The sequence below is a fragment of the Anopheles coluzzii genome, chromosome 2, assembly GCF_943734685.1.
Source record: "Anopheles coluzzii chromosome 2, AcolN3, whole genome shotgun sequence".
NCBI classification, from domain to species: domain Eukaryota; kingdom Metazoa; phylum Arthropoda; class Insecta; order Diptera; family Culicidae; genus Anopheles; species Anopheles coluzzii.
The window spans coordinates 78,106,939-78,130,549 of NC_064670.1; the positions used below are offsets into that span (position 1 = coordinate 78,106,939).

Sequence of the window (23,611 nt, forward strand, 5' to 3'; positions counted from 1 at the left end):
TGAACCTGATGAATTAGATGGTGCTCCTAACCCTTTAGTGTTTAGCCCAACAACGCTATCTTTTAACTGCAAGATGTCAATAACGTGACTTTCAAGTGCAGAAAAACTATGCATCGTGCATGGTCCTCCTCCAGTTGCTCTATACTCGCGGCTATTGTGCGATAGTTTTTTCTTCATCCCCGATCTAAAATCTGCCCATACCTGTATCGTGAACGATTAAAATGCATATAAATACATAATAAACATGCTCAATAGTTCCAAAATGTTGAAGACTTGTTGACTACTTTCCTTTTTCCACCCAGAACCGTCTTTAGTCGGGGGTCCTAAGAGATTCAGATCTTTGGCAATATCATTCCAAAAAGTTGAGGTTCCTTTTCATGTATGATAGCTTTGTTCCTTTCTATCAGCTCCACCCTTTTTTCAAACTGTGACTATGTTGTAGTTTTTCGTTTTTCCTAAAATTAAAATTTACGTCATCATTAAAGGGTTTTCGAGGATTATATAGACATGTTCAGCGAGTTGTAGATTCGTTCAGGCACATAATAGACTCTTTCAGCGAGATATAGAATTGTTCGGAAGTAGGCGTGGACATGTTCAGCGATTCTGTAGTGCTGTCATTTGTTTTGTTTACACACTGTGAGGCAGGGTTCAATTTTTCATTCTCAAAAGACCTAAACGTAGCTAATAATCATTCCCCAAGCTGTTTAATACATAAATTAGTTAAAACAAACATATTTTTACGAAAACCGTTTGTTTACCTCCTGATGAGAATGATCCAAGCTGCAGTCCAAGGGGTACGAAAGTGACAGCTCTACAGTATAACCGAACATGTCAACGCCTACTTCCGAACAATTCTATATCTCGCTGAAAGAGTCTATTATATGCCTGAACGAATCTACAACTCGCTTAACATGTCTATATAATCCTCGAAAACCCTGTATTATGTTCGAAACGGGTATAGAAGTTTACATCAGGCAATAGGTAAAATTCTATTGCTTCGAGAGATTGAGGTAGCCACGAAAAATCAAGATCTAGTATTTTCCAGGCTAAAGATGAATGTTATGACCTGCTCATTTTTTATAAGAGAAGGATTATTATTACGGAACAATCCAGAGAATGTTTGGGTTTTAACCAAAAAGTGTAGCATTTTTAAATATAAGAAGGCTGAAATGATAGCTGATTCGTTTCACATTTATGAACACTTGCTTCGTAAACAATGTGAAGCATTTACTACACCATGATCATCAAATATCATTTTGAATTTCATTGGATGTGAGTCTTATTTTTCATCTACTATCTGCCGAGTTTCCATACAAGATATCAAATGCAAAATGGTGGCTATGAAAATTCCACGATCCATTTCTTATCAATATCATTTTACTCCTATGTTGCATACTTTAAATTAAGGTAATTTGCATTGTATTAATAGCCAGTTAAGCAGGTTCGATTAGAAGGTTCGGAGATAAAATAAGGATATATATTCTAAAACAAACAAAGTATAATGTTAACCCCTGCATATTTATTGAAGTATGCTAAATTTGATATCTTACTGATCATACGATCGTTCTACTTCCGGTAACTAAACGAGAGCGAGCTAATTATATTGAGGTCTGATTTCACACATAAACTATCATAAAAATGGCATCAATGTGTAAGTAATATCATTAAAAATAGATACAATGAATCATATTGCAATACATTGATAAATCCAGTTGCATATAAATAACCCCGTACTGGTGGATTATATAATAAACATTTAATCTATTTTTTATATTTTTTAGTGTTTTTTTATTATTTAAACGGAATTATGCTAACGGGATTAGGACCAGACAATACTTGAAGGCTAGAATATAAACAGGGAAATAGACGAGGGTTAGATGAACTACATAATGAATTATAGCATGTACAAATGAACTCAAACGGACAATTCAATACACATTAGCAAATGGAAAGTACAACCGCCTACACGTTATTTCATCATATTCCCAAAACATCACAATTTTCCTTTAATTTCACGCCCAGTGTTGCAAATACAACTCCGTCGGTTCCTCGACGGCGGCGAACAAGATATAAAGACCGTTTCACTAACGTACAAATCTTTACTTTATTTAAAAACGGAAAATAACGCGGTCTATCGTTCGCTAACTTTTTAAGAGACCGTTTGTTCTGCGCACAGTGTATTTATCCTTTTTTTCCCGCGATGGCCGTTGCGCCATCGCGTTACGCAGATGTTCGAAATTCGAAGATCGATCTTTGTCACCCTATCTAAACGACTAAACCTATCTCCTGCCATTTTAGCTTGTTTACATTCCGCATGCCATAATAAAGGACACGCGGTTCGTCGGCACGGTTACTTGTAACACCCAGTGTAATTCTATACAGTAGTAGAAAGCACATTTTTAATACTAGATTATCAATACCATCAACCATCAATAATACATAGGCGATCACAGCCGTATTTACATATTTACAATCTATTTTTTATTTTACAGGATTTTGACAACTAGTTTTCTTTATTCCCTTTAAACTTATGCAACCCCAAGCATATCGCACAGTTTCAGCTTAAAAAGTGCTTCCACATCATCTGTATTTGGCTGATTATATTCAGTACTTCCAATATTTTTAAAAAGATTACAAATATTTCTACACTTCATTAATGGTATTTTAAAGTTGTTTGGTGGACCACATTGCCAACTACACGTTGCAAATACGGGATCAAACACAATATCTCGAGCTTCGTGCATTTTATTTTTTCTATCACATCGTGTGTTGATTTCATTCAGCCACTGGGTAATGTTGTTGAAATATTCTGTGCCATTCAATCTTTCTTCCAGCTCATCGAGTTCCTTTTTCGTCGAAACAGGTTTAAACTCAATAGAGGGAAGAATACTTTTACACTGCATATCACGGATGATATTGCTTCGAAAATCACTTGCACTTCTAACATTTTCAATTCCTGCTTTGTTAATGTATGTCTCATTTCTTCTTGGAACTTGTACTGAGCTGCTTCCATTGAAGAAATAAATTTCTGGCTGAATTTTCAATTGTTGCAGAATATGCCTTTAATTTACAATTATTTGTTTTAGTAGCTAAAATATAACATTTTCACTTCCATTTTCTTCCATACATGCAGCAGGAACAATCGTTTGTTCAACTACATAATTATCTACAAAATTTTCTACAATATCATCGTCAATTCCTACACTTGGATTAAACTCCATCCTTTCAATGGAATAGGATTTTCTTAATATTGGTTAATAATGGGACGTTTTACGTACCCTGAAATAGAGTAAGTGTTAAGCAGAGCTATACTGATTCAATGAACTGCAGTTCAAAACCAACTGGAAGTATGAAAATTTACCGTATTAAATAATTTCATATCTTCTTTCAATTCCAGATCATAGAGAAGTCGTCGAGTAACAGAGCCTGCTAAGCCTGTCAAACATTCCCTTCAAACATTGCGAGGGTTGCAAATAGTACCATCTGCTCGAAATCTTAAGATATTTTAAAAATATTTTAAAATATTTATTTATTTTTTTTTTGCTGTGTTATTTGTCGAAAAAATCACTTTTCCTATTTTTTTATTTTTGCAAAATAAAATCTCAAAATTTAGGTGTTTAGTAAGCTATAATTTGCAATGAAGAAAAACATCTTCCTTCAACACCTCACTGCTTAAGAGAGATGCAATCAAATTCATTAACGGCGTAATAAGAGTATCATTGGAAAAGGAATGGTTTAAAACCTAGAACAACTTCTTTCGTCTAGTGAAAACAACAACGACATCATGGCCATCTGTAGAAAAGAATCAAGACCAGAAGATCCTTACTCGAGTAAGAATGGGCCATACTAGACTGACCCACACTCATCTCATGGATGATCCAGCCCTCCTCTATGGCAATTCTGCGGTACCGACATAACAATCTTCCACCTTTTGATTGAATGCCACGGTTACTCACTTCTAAGGAATAATTGCTCTCTTGACTTTAACATAGATTCAATACTATCAGCCCATCCACAGAAACAGAAACATCTCCTTAAATTTCTAAAGCTTTCTCTTCTTTTACATCAAATTCAACAGTCAAATATTTTCTCACAATATTCTCAATTCCGTCAACAGGATTTTCAACACTTAAACGGGATAAAGCCATCGTTTTTTCTTGGGGTTTTGATGCCGCATGTCAACAAGGTTTGTACAATAATTTCATAATTAATATTAAATGCTCCATTATTTTTGTTGTTATTGTCAATATGTTATTTCACATCTATCTAACGTTTCATTTCCATCATAATAAATTTTAATTTCTTCAGCATGATTTTCAACACTTCTCAAGCTGAATTTAGTATGACAGTTCTTTGCGATTTGTTGAAAATCATATGTAAAAATGAAATTTCATTAGCAAGCAAATACACCATTTGACAGCTGTTGAAAAATATCTAGTAGGCGGTTAACTTTTATGTTTACATTCGAAAGTGACTTGTAAAATTCTGTAATGCGCCGTGTAAAACAAAAATCGGATGGTTCATTGCGTTACTTTCAGCTGAAATCTGCAAGTTTGACATAAAATGTGTGACCGCTTAATTTTAAGACCCTGTAATTATTTATAACGCAGTTAAATTGCTGTGGTGCATGTGTGGAACATAGCTCTACTTTTAAATCAATTCTTATAATAAAGTTTTTCTCGCGCCATATTAAAAAAAAATCGTTCTGAAAAGAATTACCATCTTCAAATTTAGTTTGTTTACATCTCGTTTTCATTCAGTTTCAATTATATAAGAATCAACCCCCAAGCAATTGACAGCGATTTGCGAGGGCGCTGCGTTGTGCTTTGGGGCCAGACGATGTTATATGCGCTGGAACCAAAAGAAACGGATTACACGAACTTCAACCTAAAGTTGATAACGAGCGGACTGGCGCACTCAACCAGTCTGTTGCGCATGATGAGAATCAATTATCCCAGTGCAGCGATAGAGAGAGACCTGGAGATCTTGATGCAGTACGAGTCCTCCGAGCACAAGTCGACGGTTACGGTTCAGGGTGAAGTTAAATCACGACATCATCCTTACCTTCTAACTATCACGTCATCTGTGGAAGGGTTCATTGCCGACTTCACTCGATTTGGCGACGAACAGACATTCTACGTCTGTCCCAGCGTGGAGAAATTTGCGGAGCAGATCGATCAGATAAGCCAGGCAGTGCAACTCGAGGCAATGTAGGAGCAAGAGAGGTAGCAGGCGAGCAGCAGGCAGACATATACAAGCCAGGAACACCATGCCTTGCTCGGTATAGTGGTGACGGATTGTACTACCGGGGAATCGTGGAAGAGGTGGACGAAGTACATGATACTGTGCGTGTCGTCTACGTTGCCTTCCTTAAGAAGGACCTCTGCACAACGTATGTGTGCGACTGGCAGGCGTTCGGCCGAATGCACAACTACCCATTTCAGAGGTTTACCGACGGCTGGAGCAGCAACTTTATCGAGCGTCGTTTTACGTGCGAAATATCCATCGCTCTGACATGGAGAAAGGTAAGACACTAGAGGTAGAGCTGTACACGGCGAGCAACTGCAAAACGCTTACCTACCAGAAAGAATCGAGACCAGAAGATCCTTACTCGAGTAAGAATAGGCCCCACTAGACTGACCCACAGTCATCTCATGGATGATCCAGCCCTCCTCTATGGCAATTCTGCGGTACCGACATAACAATCTTCCACCTTTTGACTGAATGCCACGGTTACTCACTTCTAAGGAATAATTGCTCTCTTGACTTTAACATAGATTCAATACTATCAGCCCATCCACAGAAACAGAAACATCTTCTTAAATTTCTACAGCTTTCTATTCTTTTACATCAAATTTAACAGTCAAATATTTTCTCACAAAGAGGCGAAACATCCGACTTCACTCGATTTGGCGACGAACAGACACTCTACGTCTGTCCCAGCGTGGAGAAATTTGCGGAGCAGATCGATCAGATAAGCCAGGCAGTGCAACTCGAGGCAATGTAGGAGCAAGAGAGGTAGCAGGCGAGCAGCGGGCAGACATATACAAGCCAGGAACACTATGCCTTGCTCGGTATAGTGGTGACGGATTGTACTACCGGGGAATCGTGGAAGAGGTGGACGAAGTACATGATACTGTGCGTGTCGTCTACGTTGCCTTCCTTAAGAAGGACCTCTGCACAACGTATGTGTGCGACTGGCGGGCGTTCGGCCGAATGCACAACTACCCATTTCAGAGGTTTACCGATAGCTGGAGCAGCAACTTTATCGAGCGTCGTTTTACGTGCGAAATATCCATCGCTCTGACATTGAGAAAGGTAAGACACTAGAGGTAGAGCTGTACACGGCGAGCAACTGCAAAACGCTTGTGTACCAGAAGCTGATAGATGAGGAATACTTGGTTGCTGTTGCCAATAGTGATGGGCAAAACAACACAATTTCGGAGCAGGCTCTGACCGGCTCCTTACCCAGCTTCGCCTTAGCGACTCCGTACCACCGGCTCCACCAGTCCAGGACTCCTTAGCCAAGTTACTGTTGTACTTCAAAAAGCTAGTTGCCTAGTTGCCAAGAAGTTAATAATTTGCAACCTATGGACAACACCAAGCCAAGGATTTTCAAGGCTCCAACCTTCAATCTATCCTCAACTCTCTGTCCTGCTGGTGCTCAGAAAATTATCTTGATTTGTGTACCAATAAAAGTTCTATCATTTCCTTCTCCTGTTCCCTCCAACTTATACAATGTAGCTATTTCCTTAAATCCTTCCAACTTCTTCTTCTTTGGCTCAATAACCGTTGTCGGTCAAGGCCTGCCTGTACCACTTGTGGGCTTGGCTTTCAGTGACTAATTGATTTCCCCACATAGCAGGATAGTCAGTCCTACGTATGGCGGCACGGTCCATTTGGGGCTTTAACCCATGACGTGCATGTTGTTAAGTCGTGCGAGTTGTCGAGTGTATTACGAGACCAGCCGACAATGCATCTAGCACATCATTATTTCCCGTATTTCTATTATGCTACCGTTATTGCCGCTCAGGATGCGGGGAACGTATTTTCTGCCATACTTCGGCCTCCCTTAGAATCTTCCTCTGAGCTCTAACATTAGTCAACGGGAGGCCACGTCCGCCTCGATCACTGCAATCACTTCTGCGCCGTTCATGCCTACTCGAGGCGCCTCGAACAAATGTGGGATTACTCGACCATCGTCACTGCTTATGGGTGTTCGCCGACGCCTGCGGTAGCGCTCCTCACGAGATGGGACTTCCGCCCGTCTCTCCAACGCTCTGAGGGGAGGGGAGATGACGGTGTTGGTTGGATTGATACGGACTGTTCCGAACTGATCCGGACTGATCCGGACTGATCCGGACTGATCCGGACTGATCCGAAGTCAAATTCGGTTATCATCGGGAGTCGGAGTCATATTTTGCGCACCGGAGTCGGAGTTGATCCATGACTCCACTAAAGGATTACCCATCACTAGTGCGTACTATGTTTATTTTGTTATAGTGATATTCATAAGGATAAGAATACAGGTTTTCCAGGGGTTCTCATAGTTGTGGGACACTTGCTTGAATTTTTCTTATGGGAAGTGAACTTCATTTGATGGAAATTGGACTCTAAGGCACCCTTTTTGGACAGCTCCTATTGGAAATTCCTATTGCATTTGTCCAACAAGGGTGCTGTAGAGTCCCATTCCCATTACATTAAGTTCATTTCACGGAAGAAGGAGTCAATTAAGTGTCCCACAGCTATGAGAACTCCTGGAAAACCCTGTAAGGATCATAAAGATAATAAATAATAATACATACACATTGCAAATTCCAACTGGATTCTAAATGAGTCCGCCAAAACAAGAAAGAAAGTTCCGTTTCCATTTAAGAAAATGTTTGAAAAATCCCAAAACTATCGGAACACGTAAAATTCCCACTATTTAATTTCGCGGAATACAATCAAAACAGTTGAACAATTTTTAGTAAGCATGCTTTATAGTTGAACGCTCCATAGTTGACAGACACTTCAATTAAAACGCATGCGTTTGTATGGAAAAATCAGATTTTGAAAAAATCACTAACATCTCATGGCTCTCATTCACTCTTGCCTAGGAAAATTTCAGAAGTTTTTTGGGTGAAAAAACGTGCCAACTAAAAAACACATAGTCTATAGTATGCAGGGAATCGAAGTTTAACCAGTGAGTTCGGACTGTAAATGAACAACGAACCATACAGAAGACGAACCTAAAATTACTTAACGGTTGAATATCTGTAGAAATTATACGATTATCGGTATACGATTAGCCTGATGAGCGTTCTACGGTTAGAGCACTGATCATTAGTGAATCATTTGCATGTTGACTGCCATCCTGGTATCGCAGCGTTTCGAGTGAGCACGTGTTCATTCCAGTCGTATAAAATAAAAGGTTGTTTAAACAGTTCTCGACTGATAGAAAACACAAGTAGAGAAACTTAGGTAAAAAACATAGGGAGAAAATGATGAAATCGTTCATGGTAGAAAAAGTATCAGAAATTAAAAGGGTCCGATTTTGATTACCCAGCACTGTATGTGTAATCAGTAAGTCACTAAAACCCAAGCCCACCAGTGTTACGGGGAGGCCTTAACCGACCACGGTTCTTGTGCAAAAAAAAAAATTTTTTTCAATATTTTTTTCGCGATACCGACTAGCATCACCCGCTGGTTCTAGGCGTTCAGAAGGTTCAGTGGCAGTCCACGTACGCAATGTGACACAACATACATATGCATAAACATGAGAAATATAGGATGCCGATCAACACAACGGATGAATAGCAGCAAAGCACAAAGTTGTAAAGCGATTAAAATATCACAAACAAATAAACAATGACATTTTGACACCCTCAGGAGTCACCTTCAAAGAATGGATTGCACATTTTCACCACAATTGTATCCTAAAAACGGACATAAATATGATAACTTATGCTAACACCAATGGTGTGACGCGGTTAATATGTTCGGAAGGGAGCTTAAAACAAATACCATGTTTTTCGGGAAAACACCTCTGAGATTTAGATAATCTTGTTTAAGTTGTTGGTTTCAATTAATAAAATTATGTACACACCGTATTGATACAGAATCTTTTTTCAATTATGTTAAAATTTATATGAAAAACTAATTAACACGTTTTGCCTGGTGGCAGGCCTCAGACCCTGCCAGTGAACTAGTTAATTTACCCGATTTCACACGGGATAACATTAATGGGGGCCTTTCCGTTGTAAGTTCGTAGGCTGAAATTTCAGCGTGTCAGCTGTTTGCATTGTATAGCTGTTTTCGAGCAGCTATCTAAGTGAGTATAATATACAGGTGGGCTTATCCCAAGGTGTATGAATTTAGAAGGCTGATTTTTATCGCTTCTGCTTCTGAATGAATATTTTAAGAGTGTTTTGAGTATTCGTCAAGCCTCCAGAAAGCTCGTTTGAGCAAAAGTTTTCACTCGTTCTGTCAAAAAGTGATGCTCAAAATTGGTTATAAAAAAATGCTATGAGACCACCTGGACTACATAAACTTTGATTCTATATTGCATTACCTGATCTCTTTAATACACCTTGGGATAAATGTAAACAAACCCGTGTTTTCGAGCAGGTACTCGAATCTAATTCTAGCTTTGTGGCTAGAATAATCTAGACTGAAAATTGCAGGCTAGTTTTTTGTGTGGTGTTGTATGGAGTGTTTACATGATTTCAGCCTCCAACTGTCAAACTCCATACAAAAAACTAACTAGAATCGTGAAGGCCCCCAATGTCTCGTTTTTATTAAAATGAGAAGAATATGCAATCTGAGGAGTACTAAAACTATTACAACGATTTTATCCCAAAGCTTCATTTTTTCTTATCTGGCATAATAACTGTTAATCTGGTGTAGGTAGTTAAGATCTGCCATAGTAGCCATCATTCATTTGGATACCAGTTAGTAGATTGGTTTACTCAAATACCAGGATAAACAGTCGTGAGCATCAGGGACTCGATCCATGCAAGAGTTGGGCACATGACAGGAATTCTTTTGAGAGTACAGTGGAGCGCCGTTTGTCCGGGTACCTTTTATCCGGCTGTCCGTTTATCCGTGCTGTTGAGAAATGACAGTTCAATACAATGATGACATTGCGTTATGAGGAGGATATTTGAAAAAGCGATTAATTGAGCACATTGTCATAACAAAAGACCCGATAATTCAAGGCAAATTTCAAATATCCTTGTGTAAAAAACGTGAAGTTAATAAGAGCTGGGTTATTTTTATCAAAAAATAAGACAATATTCCAAAAATTCTTCTTCTTAAATTTGGCGTAAACGTCATACGTGAACATACCGGCCTGTACAGGCATCCCCCGAGTTACGACGATTCGCAGATACGACGATTTTGATTTTGACAGTGAAAAGTTGTCACTGGCATGAAATTGATGTATTTTTTTGAATTTCTGTGCTGATAACCGTTACACACACATTTTCAAAGAATCTTTAACTAATCGATCTTCAATATTTACAGCGTGCAATTGACTTTTGCTGTAAAATTAATACATTATCAAACATTGTTGCCCCCGGAACGCCGAACCTCTCGGCAGCAGGGCTCGTCGTCGTTGTAGGGTAGAGGAGAGGCTTGTCCTCGCGCCAGTTTTCGGTTGCGGTGCCGATGTAATGTGATCGAACGTACGCGGGGGCCGTCGAGCACTATGTTAGCGGGGAGTCAGTTTTTACTGATATGAGACGAGGTGGAGTGAACTGTTCAAAGCGGACTGATTGCCTGCGCCTACACGCACGGTCCAAAACAGCCGAAGTCATACAAAATCATGAAAAAGTCTGCGCCCTTTTGTTCCGGCATCCTCGTGAAGTTTACCGAGCCGAACCGAATAGTTGTGTTCGATAAACATGTGTGCGTATCAGGTAGCAGTATTTGTACTGCTTACCTGCCGTATGCTGCTGTGATACCGAGCGAGACGCATAGACAACGCATCAAAAGGACATGTGTAGCCGTGAGGAAATTTTTCTGTGTCTCTTTTGCCTTGTCCTTGCCTTTAGATCCTGATGAGTAAAGCATGCATACCTTTCGGGTACGTTCGGGGTATAAGCTCTGTTCCTCTCATGTTAATGGTGAAGATAGAATCGTATGCCATCGGCTCTGCCTTCGGGCGTGGGCAGGCCTGTGGACGCCGTTTGTTCGCAGGCATTGAACCCGGAATTTGATCGTCCAGGCGATCATGTAAACTCCTAAGGGGTTTCCCTTACTGGAAACTCGAAGATTTTTAGGAAGTGTAACATCCTCTCTTGGCAGTCCGAACGAATCTGATCTGTCGTGATCGGTGTTGGTTTTATTTATCGATAAAATATATTGGTTCGGTGCAATTTCTTACAAATTAGGTCGCTGTGTTGTTTTGTGACAATTACTTGTTTTTGTTTTGTATGGGATGCGTCAGGGAGGGTGTGAGGTGTTTTTGTCGCTGCGTGCTTATGCTGTAGTTTCAATGTATTGCGCAAGAAGGTTTCAAATGGGTGTCTTCGTCACCGCGCTTGTACGTTGCTATGTGTTCTCGGTGACGGCGACCTACTTTTGTTGTGGTGACAATTGCTTTTGCTTATGATGCATGTTTCGGATGTTTTTGAATGGACTGTGTGGCCTGAACTCTTCGGGTTTGTTGCCCTGGTCTGATTTGCTGAATATGTTATAAATGTGTTACAATAGTGTGATTTGTTACCATGTGTCTATAGCTGATAGTGTGGTTAATAATAATGTAGTTTATACTATAGTAGATATGCTACACCGATCTCGCTATATATAAAATCGAAAATCGCCACAATGACGTGAGTGTAAACATTCAGCGAGAGAGCGAAAGCGGTGAGCGCAGCTCTCTTAGCTTGCTCCATGCCACACTGCCAGCCCGCGTGTAATGAGGGCAATTGTTACTTAGATGTTTTGTTTACACACACCGATTTGAAAACACGTGGTATTGGATATAATGTTTTTTTTTTTTAAATTAAAGTAGCAAATTAGCCACCTGATGATAAAGTGTCCCATCTCATACCCCTTCACATTATAAATCAAGATATTCAAGGCAATATTTAAAAAAATGTTTGAAAACTGTGCAAAATAGCTTATTTGTGACATGGTTGATATTCCAATTCATTCAATCATTAATAAAGCCAACCATACTCATTATTGGTGCTTAAGCACCTCGCATACTACATACATTCATTAACACGTAGCCGGATAGTCAATCCTTGCTACGGGGGGACGGTCCATGGGCTTGAACCCATGACGGGCATTTTATTGAGTCGTTCGAGTTGACGACCACGTACCATGGGACCGCCCCAAATCTACTACTCCCTCAAATCTACGACTCCGCAATATGCCATATGCTAAGAAGCCTTGATGAAATTCCGAGCAAGAAAGCGGCGGATGTTGATGGCTTGAAAGTTAACGATTTACTCGAGGGCGGGAAGAACTACTTATTTCAGGATGTCCTTCGGGAACAAAGCACTAAAGGGAGAGATGGTTCATTGTGCTACATGACTGCAACATACTGCGCGTTAGTGGAGACAACCGTACGCACTGCATTCAGCCGGATCAGCATCAACTGCAGAATGATCCACAATGAAACTATGCTTACTGTAACGTGGTCAAGAGAGCTGAAAAGATTCTGACTGTATCTATCAAGAGTGACGGCAATATCTACCATGTGATGCTATCACCGTACTATGTTGTCGATTAAGAACAACCACGTTATAATTAAGGACACGTCAAATTAGAAGCAAAATTTGACAAATGTGGGGCGGCAAGAGTAAATAAAGTAGTTTGCAAGTAAATGTGAATTTAGTTAATTGATCTGGAAAGGCTATAACAGTGCTGAATCATTCTTTTCTATAACAGTATAGATTGGAATATTAGAACTATACATTTGGAATGGTTATATGAGGGGATATGTTCACTGTCGAAATCTGATATTTGGCACAACAGTAACAATTGTCTCATACACAAATACCCTTTCCATTGAATACTTCAAAACCAGTTTCAGGATAATAAAATAAAATTTTGATGGCGTTTTTGGAAATGACCCTCATGAAATTAAAGACCAAGCAAATTTACATTGAAATTGTTCTAAGCATCTATTACTAATTACCTAACGTATGAAACATAAGTCGAAAAAAAGAGTAGAAATGGAATTCGAACCACGTGCGATATCATATTTTTGTAGTTCAATCTTAACATTTATGGGCACAAAAAACAGAAGTCACCCTAATTTTTTTTAATCCACTGCACATCAATACGTTATTCAATGAACACGTTGTAGAGGTTACTACTTAGCTATGCTTTCCAAAAAAATCACGCCAATAACCAAAAAATAATAATCAAAAAATTATACATTTGCGTCTACAGAGGCATTTAAGATTTAAGATTTACATCAGTATGGCTCAAAAGTAGCCTCATCGATATTTAACGGTTTTGCAATGTACAGTAAGAAATGTAACAACAAGGAAGCTACAAGGTTAAAACAGTTGTAAGAACAAATAAGAACTCAAACACCTATGAGTTATGGTTGTTGCCACTGGACGTGTAGAGTTTGAAAATGATTCGAAATTTGAGGACATCCGGTAGATTTTACCGGGCCTTAATTAGTATTCAATATATATTCAATAAACGACATTGAAATTAATATTTTGCAAATAAAGATGTTTTAGCCGGACTGTTTTTGAGGAACAGCAATGTTTATCTTAGCATTATTTTTAGTTATCGTTTTGTTTGAGTGAGTTTTACGCTGCCCGGCCGTGTAGAAATAGTCTTTTTGTTTCTCGAAAGAATTTTTCTCTAACGGATCAGTGGTGTCTAGAATTAGTACGAGTATTCTTTATTTAACGGACATATGAACGGTTTTTGTTAGTTTGGTTGGTTTCAAATTAATTTTAAACTATGTTCGTTGTATCAAGGGGGTGGTTTAAACCGCTCAATTAATTGTTTTATATGATTCTTTCGTGAATATAACACAGGGTTTAACCTTTTAGAATATTGTTTTTAAATTCAATCAAGAGGGAAGTTCGCTTTGAATTTGACAATTGATGTGTCAAATCGATTGGGCTGCAGCCTGTCCGAGCAACCTGTCAAGCGAAGGCTGCACTCTGGCACCAATCGAAAAACGTCTCGCGCGACAAAATATAGCTCATTTGGCCCAGTCAACCTACATGCTTTTTGTTAAAAAAAAAAAAAACATAAAAAATGAGTTAAAATGTGTTCAAATTTGTGTATTTGAGTTTTGAACATAAACAATCTCAACAAATCGATTGTTTCAACCCGCGATTGTTTTGGTACTCATTATAACTGCTGCTGCTCATTTTGGTGCTGCGTTATAACCGACTCCAGAGCCGTGGGTGACTGGAGCTTAGCGGAACTGGCTATTTATGTAGGCTTTCTTACAGGGTTTACCAAGTCACTTTGCGATGTGAGCTGCACAATTCATCTCACTTGAGACGTATTTCTATTCTGACGTGCTACTTCATTTGGCCCGAAATAATTTTCTATTCCGCCGCATTCATTTTCATCCATTATATGAAGCCCTTTCACAGGGGATGTTAGCAGGAGCCGTCCGCGATGTTTACATTTTTTTCAAAAATAAATTTTTGGGCTTTTAGTGCTGATTTGTGATACAAGTATGTTGTTTAACAAAGAATAGAAGTTTATCTTTGCTCCGCTGTAGCATTATAGCCGAAAAATGGGTTATTCTTTGAGTTATTAGCAGATTTGACTGAGCAGGTTCAACTGCTAATATCTCAACGAATAATCCATTTTTCGGCTATAATGCTACAGCGGAGCAAAGATAAACTTCTATTCTTTGTTTAACAACATACTTGTATCACAAATCAGCACTAAAAGCCCAAAAATTTATTTTTGAAAAAAATGGAAACATCGCGGACGGCTCCAGCTAACATCCCCTGTGAAAAGGCTTCATATAATGGATGAAAATGAATGCGGCGGAATAGAAAATTATTTCGGGCCAAATGAAGTAGCACGTCAGAATAGAAATACGTCTCAAGTGAGATGAATTGTGCAGCTCACATCGCAAAGTGACTTGGTAAACCCTGTAACATGTGAAGTTCCATGAAATCACATATTCCCTTTCTATAGAATGATTGTGAATATTTTCTGTAGACTTTAAACATTTAACTGGAAATTTTAATTGGCAATGTACTTTTGTTGCGCGTTAGCACAACGCCCGGCCTGCAGATAAATAATTTACCAAAAAACGGCTTTTTTAAGTAATTCAGGATTATTTTATTTTGCCTTTAACAGCACAAAATTTTAGTAGCCGAGAGAGTGAAAAAAAAAACTAAAAATTCGTCCGCTTCCACGCAGGTCCGGGATCAAAAGGAAAGCCCTATTTCGCAGTCCATGCGGTCACCGGCTATCCGTCAAACGCTCGGTCGATCCCTTTCGTTCAGTCCGAACGTTTATCGTCCAGTCCGAGACCTCTAGCGGCCGCTAGCTAAAATACGGACACTCCTTGTCGATCATCGAACGATCGCGTCGTCACCATAAGTGACAACTTTTCTAACTCGTCCTACAGTATAGTGAACTCGCAAAACTGACAATCATGAGTGAATAACTCATGAAAGCTTGTATAGGTCGGCATGTCCGCGTAGGACATTACGCAAAATGGCATTTAAGCGTTTAGAAAAATTATTCTTACTGTGTGTTACGGACAACAAAAGTGTTTGGGTTTGGCTTTAAGTATGCTGTTTATTAGAAAAAATTAGTATAAAAGAAAACGAAAAAAATGTAAAACAATAAATGCAATGGTTCTTGATGAAAGGCTGGTGGTTAGCAATTGCAATTGGTTGCATTCAATGTATTTTATTGATACTTGCGATATAAAATTTGGTAACACCAAAAATGAAAATGAAAAGGATCGAGTAAACTAAGCAACAACATAACTGTTAAGGATGTAAGTGAAAAAAAAACATACTTATTGAGGCGCATAATAATTATTCTATAGCGACTCTTTTACTACCAGCATTAAAGCATTAATATTTGATACATAGTTTGGGAAATGTAAACAAAATCAATTGTTAAATTTTTTGCATAAAAACAATAGCTCTGATGCACAACATTTCTACTCCTCTTAATCACCACGCATTGCCGTGGTTATTAATTCAGGAAAAAATAAAGTTCAAAATTTGTAATGAGTACACAAATTGGAGGTGGAGTTGCAGCAGAATAAGATTGAGACATTGCCACAGAAAGTGTAGATATGACATGTTCAAGGTAAAAAAACAATAAATAAGAGGATGGAGCTTTTTTAAGCAGAATTATGATTTTTAGTGATCACTCCCCATTATGAAATTTTTCTCAGTGTATTGTAGCACCCTTTGGCATCTTCTCTACAAATTTGAGCAAAATCGGTTGAATGTTTAATTTTTAACAAAATATTAACATCATTAGATCTTGATGAAACCATCAAGAATAGGAGAATGGAAGGGGATGAAGAGGAGAAAGTGGTAAAAAAAGCACAACAAATCATGTCCTAAACTATAAAATACATTTATGACAACTTTAGCTAGAATTAATATGCAAGTTATTGCGAGATGCAAAACTGTACAGTCTTTCCCCGAGTTACGCGAATAATGCGTTCCGGAGACATTCGCGTAACTCGGATTTTCGCGTAAGTCGAATATCACATGTTACAGCAAAAATATACTTTATTTATCATAATTTTTGATTGAAGATAGTTCATTTATGTAATTTAATACTTATTTGATTCAATTGGTGTGGAGAATTCAGTTATTTCTGACTTTTTAGTGAATTAAAATTTTGAAATATTGCTAATTATTTTTCATTTGACAATTGATGGAGAAAATTGTACTGATTTGACATCTGAACTGTCAAAAATAAAAAATTCGCGTAACTCGAATTCGCGTAACTCGAGTGTCGCGTAACTCGGGGAAAGACTGTATTCTGTTTGTAGTGATGGGAAAATGAAGTTTCTGTCGGAATCGATTTCAGCTAGTTCCGAAGTTTTCTGAAATCGATTCTGAATAGAAGGTCCGGAATCAGTTTTCAAAATCGATTCCGGAATCGGCAACGGAATTGGTTCCGATATAGGCTCCAGAATTGGAATTAGCTCCGGAATCGGAATCAGCTGTGGAATTGGAATTGCTCCGGAATCGGTATTGGCTCCGAAATCAGAATCGGTTCCGAAACTCCGATAGCGTAATCCAGCGGCCGGCAAAGTCCGGCCCGCGGACCGAATGCGGCCCGCCGCAACATTCAATCCGGCTCGCGAAAGGTTTTGACTGTTTTTGAAAGATGGGAAGAAACTATTCGTATACAACTTACTGAATATTTTATAGAATTAAACTTTATAACATCGTACTCTTTCAACTTTAATTAAAGTACTATGGAATGACGGATCGTTCGGTATGTTCGAACTCGTGATCAATATCCCCGTAACGTTTACATGAAAAAAATGCCTTTTTTCGGCTGGCTGTAGAAAAAAAACCAGGAGAGATATTTTCTTTACATGTACATCATTTAAAAGGTAATTATTTAAGCTTCCTTGGACAAATAAAACTAAGACTTTTGGCCTAAGACAATAAGTCTAAGAAATAAGACTAAGAAATTCGCCATAATGGACGAAGACATGCATATAGGCATCCTAAGTGCTCGCGACAAAATTGTTAGAGTAGAGCTTTTGCATTATGTTGGTCCAGAAAAATTCGATGGAACACATGTGACGGATGTTGTACTAGTTTGCAGACTATGGTGTCATGTTTCAACAACCGAAATTAACGAAATATGAACGCATTGAGTTTTGGCGGTATTGTTTGCCTTTGCGAAGTCAGTGGACGCGATTTATGCTTGCTGATATGTGTGTTTATGTTTCCCATACTATTTCACTGTTTGGTGGGTTGCATCGATCTTCCGGCCCAGATAACTGAGTAATGTAGCCACTTGTACCTCTGTCTTCATTTTTAGCTTTTTTGGAACCTCAAACAAGAACCTGGGCTTTATTTCAATGCTTTGATTGTTGCCTTATAGTGCCAAGATAGTGGTGAACAAAACGCAGAAATGTTCTTATGCGACGACAGACTTCAGTACGCAGTCCATTTAAAAAGCTACGGGGTGTCATTCATTGATCGCGCACGCTTATAAGTTGGTTGGTTCACTTTTTTGGTAATCATGGTTAGAGTTCGACTGATAGAGGTGTCAAGGTAAGGTGACTGATAGAGGTTGTCTGTTGCCTCATGGGATACTGCTATTTAAAGTGCAATTAACGTTTTGTTAGAGCGGGTGAAGATAATCCCATGATAAATCCATGAATTTGTCAATTTTGTTGATGCAACCGTTATGTAATTTTAACATTGATTCAACAAGATAGTAAGACTTTCGAAATGAAGGAAATCGCACACGAAATTTAATATTGCTGAGATATACTAAAGCCTGGTTACAATAAATTTATCTAAAGATTTGCATGCGACTTGCATTTGATGGGAGAGCATTAGACTATCGCCAGCGCAAAACATGCAATACAAAATTTTAAATATAGTGAAAAAGCTCCATACATTTTCACGCGATATTTTTTTTTCTTTTTTTTTTCTTTTTTCTTCATTTCACACATATCAGTTGGTTTCCCTTTGAACTATTTTAAGGATATTTTCGATCATATTTGAAAGCAAAAACAAATATTTAAAACTCCTGTTATTTTAATGAGAACGACGATTCCACACTGTTGCTGTTTACGAGGGCAACGATTGTCAAAGTGCGTTTTCGTAAGGAATCAGTTATCAATTGATCTGACATGGTATGACATCTGACTTGTCCATAAAGCATTTTTATAATTACTGAATCTATGTTTGCTTCGATAATTTTTCAGCCGTTCAGACTTTTGTATCATACCCGGAATATATTCAATATTTTTTTGCGGCGTGGGAGGAGGGGTCTTTAAGAAGCGACATTAATCCCTTTTTGTTATTTTTTGACTGATCAAATGTTTGGTCATGTTTTGCTGATTCTCAAATGACTAATATTACAATTCGTTTTTAAAGTCGGTATCATTAATTTTGAACCGTATTTTGATGATTTAATTACAGAAAAACAACAATAACACCTGAACTGTTTGTAAAAGATTAAAATGTAATCATTTAAGCGCAATAATAAAAATACCGCATTCACCTGGCCCGCGGCACTCGATCATTTACTGAAGTTGGCCCTTTGCCTCAAAAGTTTGCCGACCGCTGACGTAATCGATTCCGAAGCTGATTCCCTGGGACTTGCCAATCGTATTATGCTATGGAAACAACATACATTGAAAACTGTACTCTACTCGCTTGAACAGCAGCAGTGGGCAAATAAAATAATGTTGTGAGAATAATTTTGGTTGATAAAAACAGCGGCCAAAATTCGCCTTTTCCTGCAAAATATTCACCCGCTGCGCAAATTCGAGCAGTTTCCAGCGCAGAAAATGCACCAAAATCTGCGCTGGCCAGCGCAGATTTGGCCTGGTCTCCCGCGCTGTTCTTCAGCGATTTCTGCGCTGGGTCGCGCAGTTCGGGCAGTTCGGACAGTTCGGACAGTTCGGGCGGCGGCGGAGCAAAAAAAAACGGTCAAAAAATTTAAAAAAATAATGGCGCCCATTTTTTCGTCCGCTTCTTCCTCTCCTCTCCCTCCTTCACCCTGGCTTGCCTTACTTGAGCTTCAGCCCGTGCCTTCCGCCGCCAGCTGATTGGGTGTTGTGGTGTATGCGTTGATACTTATATGTGCATTGCGGTTATGTATTGTTATTGGTGGGTGTTAGCATTTATTAATTAGTGTATGACCTTGGGACGATGCGGGAGAAGCTGGATTGGGATTTAAAGTGTTATCGGTGTATTGATGGATTATTTTATTTCGTGCCGCTGCTGATGAGACCATTCGATGCCCCTGCCAATTGAGGGTGAAGAAGCCTATTTAAAACAAGCGTAGGAGAACGTCTAACACTAATCTAATATTTTTTAATTTGAACATGTTTGATGCTTCAACGACCTTCTATGCATCATGTAGCACAGTGTATAGTGGTTATATTTTTTTTTAATTTGCCGAAATCTTTCTCGAGTTTTTGGGTCTCGTCACACACACACACACACAGCGCGGGGAAAGTGGCCGTTCACTCTATCATGTCGCGATCCCCCACCCCGCCCGGCGCTAAGGATGAGGATGCTACAAGAAAGCTGAACCAACCGTTCTACCGATAAGGTAGCCGTATTCGATCATGCGTGGAGGGGGGGGGGGGTGGTCTAGTGGGGGGGGGGGAGGAGTGCGTGCTTGCGCGACTTCAGGGGTGCGTGCTCGCGAGCGCGCTTTCGTGGGTGCGCGCTGGCGTGCGCGCTTTCATGCTCGCGGGCGCGCGTACGTGCGTGTGTGTGTGCATGCGTGCATGCTGGCGTGCGCGCGTTCATGCATGTGTGCGCGCGCGCGCATGTGTGTGTGTGTGTGTGTGTGCGAGTTTGCGCGCGCGTGTTTGTGTGTGAGTTTGCGCGCGCGTGTTTGTGTGTTTGTGTGTGTGCGTGCGTTTAGAAACCCCAAAACTATTTGATTCTGATGCGTACATTTTCTTCCGCTGCGGCTACAACGTCCATGCATTTTCGATCTCGCTACCTGAGAGACAACACAACCATTGGCATTGGCATCTTTGCGATCGGCTCTGCTGGAAACAACATTTTGAATTGAATCCATACAAAAGAGGATTCTTAATTTGTTTATTACGGTGCGCGTATGGTGCTGCACCTGTCCGTCCAGAATCTAGTGGCTTGTTGGTTTGGAGTAGTTATCATGACGCCGATTGACCGGCAATGCCTTGGAATGGGTTCGGATCGGTAGGTTCATGTTTTGGTCGAGTGCATTCCGTGTATTTGTCTCGTCACAGCGGTAGCCCGGCAGCAACAAAGTCAAGATAAACTCTTACCCGGGTGTGGACTGCTACGCTAAGTTCTTTTTATTATTATTATTGGCGTAATAGCCAACGCGATCATGTCGGCCTTTTCAGGACTTGAGTACCACGTAGCCGGAGCCGGTGGCTAATCCCTTGCTACGACTGCCGGTTCATACGCGATTAGAACCCACGACGGGCATGCAGATGTGCGGAATGATGGCGGTGCCGCTGGCCCGCTCCTATCCAGTGTGCAACTTGCATACTGCCATACTGTTTCCTGCCCGGTGCATACGCAGCAGGCAGGGGGAAGGATGCACATCCACAGTAAAAAAAAAAACACCGTCATGAACCAGCGGTGGACCTAACGGTAGGCGGACTAAGCGGTCACCGAAGATCTCTAGTCTGTAGTATGCCGTATGTCTACAATTGGACAGAGTATTAGCGATAAGGGCCCCCCCGGAAAGATGGTCGTTGGGGCTCCGTGGCTGGAGAACCATTTGCACCTCCCCTTCCCCCATGGCTACTACAATTTTAGGGACTGTGACCGATGATCGTAGGGGTCCCATGGCCACCCCCCTCCCCCCCATCCGCCGGCAATTTAAGTATACCGTTCAATCTTCCAACAGCTGTGTGCCAATACCCCCTGCTCCCGGTCATCAGTTACCATTGACAGGGGCCTCCATTGGTCTTTCCGCCTTTCATGAACACCTTCCTTTCTTTGACCACATTTGGCGAAAGTGTTGCACACACACGCACGCTTATACCTTTGCGCAGACGGCACAGCATATCTGTGTAATCTACAACATACGAAAGCAAAAGCTTTGTGTAACAAAGTTATGCTTAGTACTTAACACGTTCAGATCGATGGCAGGCCTCAGGAACTGCCAGTGAACTTTCCGGCCTGCGTTCTAGATGCTGGTGGAACGGAAAGTTGATGAAAATCAGCGCCGGGCTGAACGTGTCAATGCGAATTAGGGTTCAGCGCGTTGCACAGCAAACCCTCCAGCGTAAACCAGCGCTTGCTTAGTCATTTTTATATTGCAGTGTTTGAACTCATTGCGCTTTTTTGGTTTGATTTGTAAAAATGCAACTTCATCGCCGCAATGTGTATAAACGGTTTTTTAAGCGCCACAGCAACTCATGAGCATTGTCCACACGCGAGAAAGAGATAGCACTAGGGAGGGAAAGAGCACGGACGACGGCTGACAGCGATTGGCCGTCTGACGCACCAACACATCCAAACCTTCGGCAGCGCGCTCAGGCGAGGGGTATGAGGCGGAGACAGGGACGGGTAGCTCGACGAGCTGCTCGACAAATTTGCCGTTGGAGAGAAAAAGAGGGCATGATAAAATTCTCAGAACGCCATAACGCCTTCCGTCGCTTTGCGCAGCGGGCAGCTAGACGAATACTCTTTGGACTGACTGTACATTGAAAACAACTGTACTCTACTCGCTTGAACAGCAGCAGTGGGCAAATAAAATAATGTTGTGAGAATAATTTTGGTTGATAAAAACATCATCCCACACATAACAGTATTGGTGAACAGAGCACAGTTTTAAGTTTAGCTAAAAAAAAAACTCAATTTTGCACATTCGGTTTACAGTCAACTGCTAGCGTTCTAGATTCCGGCGGAACGGAAAGTTGATGAAAATCAGCGCCGGGCTGAACGTGTTAATTTCCATTCGAAATTGTGTTTAAAGCACTGCCGAATTTCATCAACCGCATATCTCGGATTTAGTGTAATATGCTGTAATACAAAACACATTTCAGAATTCCACTCTCGTCTGTTAGTTATTTTAATTGAACAAGCTATGATCCAACATCTAGTATGTTGGCATTGAATAACTGACGCGTTATTTATTATAATACCAAACAATTCGTAGAAAATTTACCTGTTATGATTGCTTAATGCATACAACTTCACGAAAACTGCGTCTCTTTATCCATCACACACAAAAATGCACCACGATTTGGAATACGGCAACTATTTTAAAAACTGCTTATGTATTTTTCTCAATCCACACAAAGGGATACTTTTGCCAGTAAAAATGCCTTTGCTATACTTCTGTACCCTGTTCATTCGTTTCATTAAATGCAACTTAAAGTTTCAAACAAATTACAAATTGCGTATAGTAAATGTGCAAAATGTCCAACTGATGCCAATTGACCGTGCTGCCAACTGGATCCAAACATTTTCTAGACGACCCCGCTCAAGGTGTATGAGTATGACAAGGTGAAATTGTAAAAAGCAAATCCTAACCAGAGTGACCAGAAATACCGATTTTAGGCCCGATTATTAGGGGCGGAGGCAACGCTTTTTCGCATGCGATTTTATCGGACGGCCTGTCAAATTTTTATATGGGAATTGACAGATAACGTCGGACGACGAAATCGCACGTCCGACGTTATCTCTGTCAAATCCCATATAAATCTCATCCGATAAAATCGCATCCGATCCAAGGTATATGGATATTAGGAGGTAAAGTGCTTTAGAGCAAATTGACATTTCTCGACTTGACATAACAATACTGGGGGCTACGGTATTAAAATCAGGGAGGGCTGGAGGGAAGTATAGAAAATTGTATACGATTTGACATAACAATACTCAATGATGGAAATAAATAAATAAATAAATAGATAAATAAAATGTAAAGACAAGTTGTCAAAATCGGAAGATTTGTATAATGACATCTGTTTGTGTTG

The 23,611-nt window shown here is 39.9% G+C and overlaps 1 long non-coding RNA gene across 1 annotated transcript; it reads right to left on the reverse strand.

Moving 5' to 3' along the window:
• Nucleotides 1–287: 287 nt before the first annotated feature.
• On the reverse strand, nucleotides 288–23,160 carry LOC125906582 (uncharacterized). Its single transcript, XR_007451943.1, has 2 exons — nucleotides 22,801–23,160; nucleotides 288–455 (listed from the first exon to the last, which is right to left on the reverse strand). It is a non-coding gene; the product is annotated as an uncharacterized LOC125906582 (long non-coding RNA).
• Nucleotides 23,161–23,611: the final 451 nt, after the last annotated feature.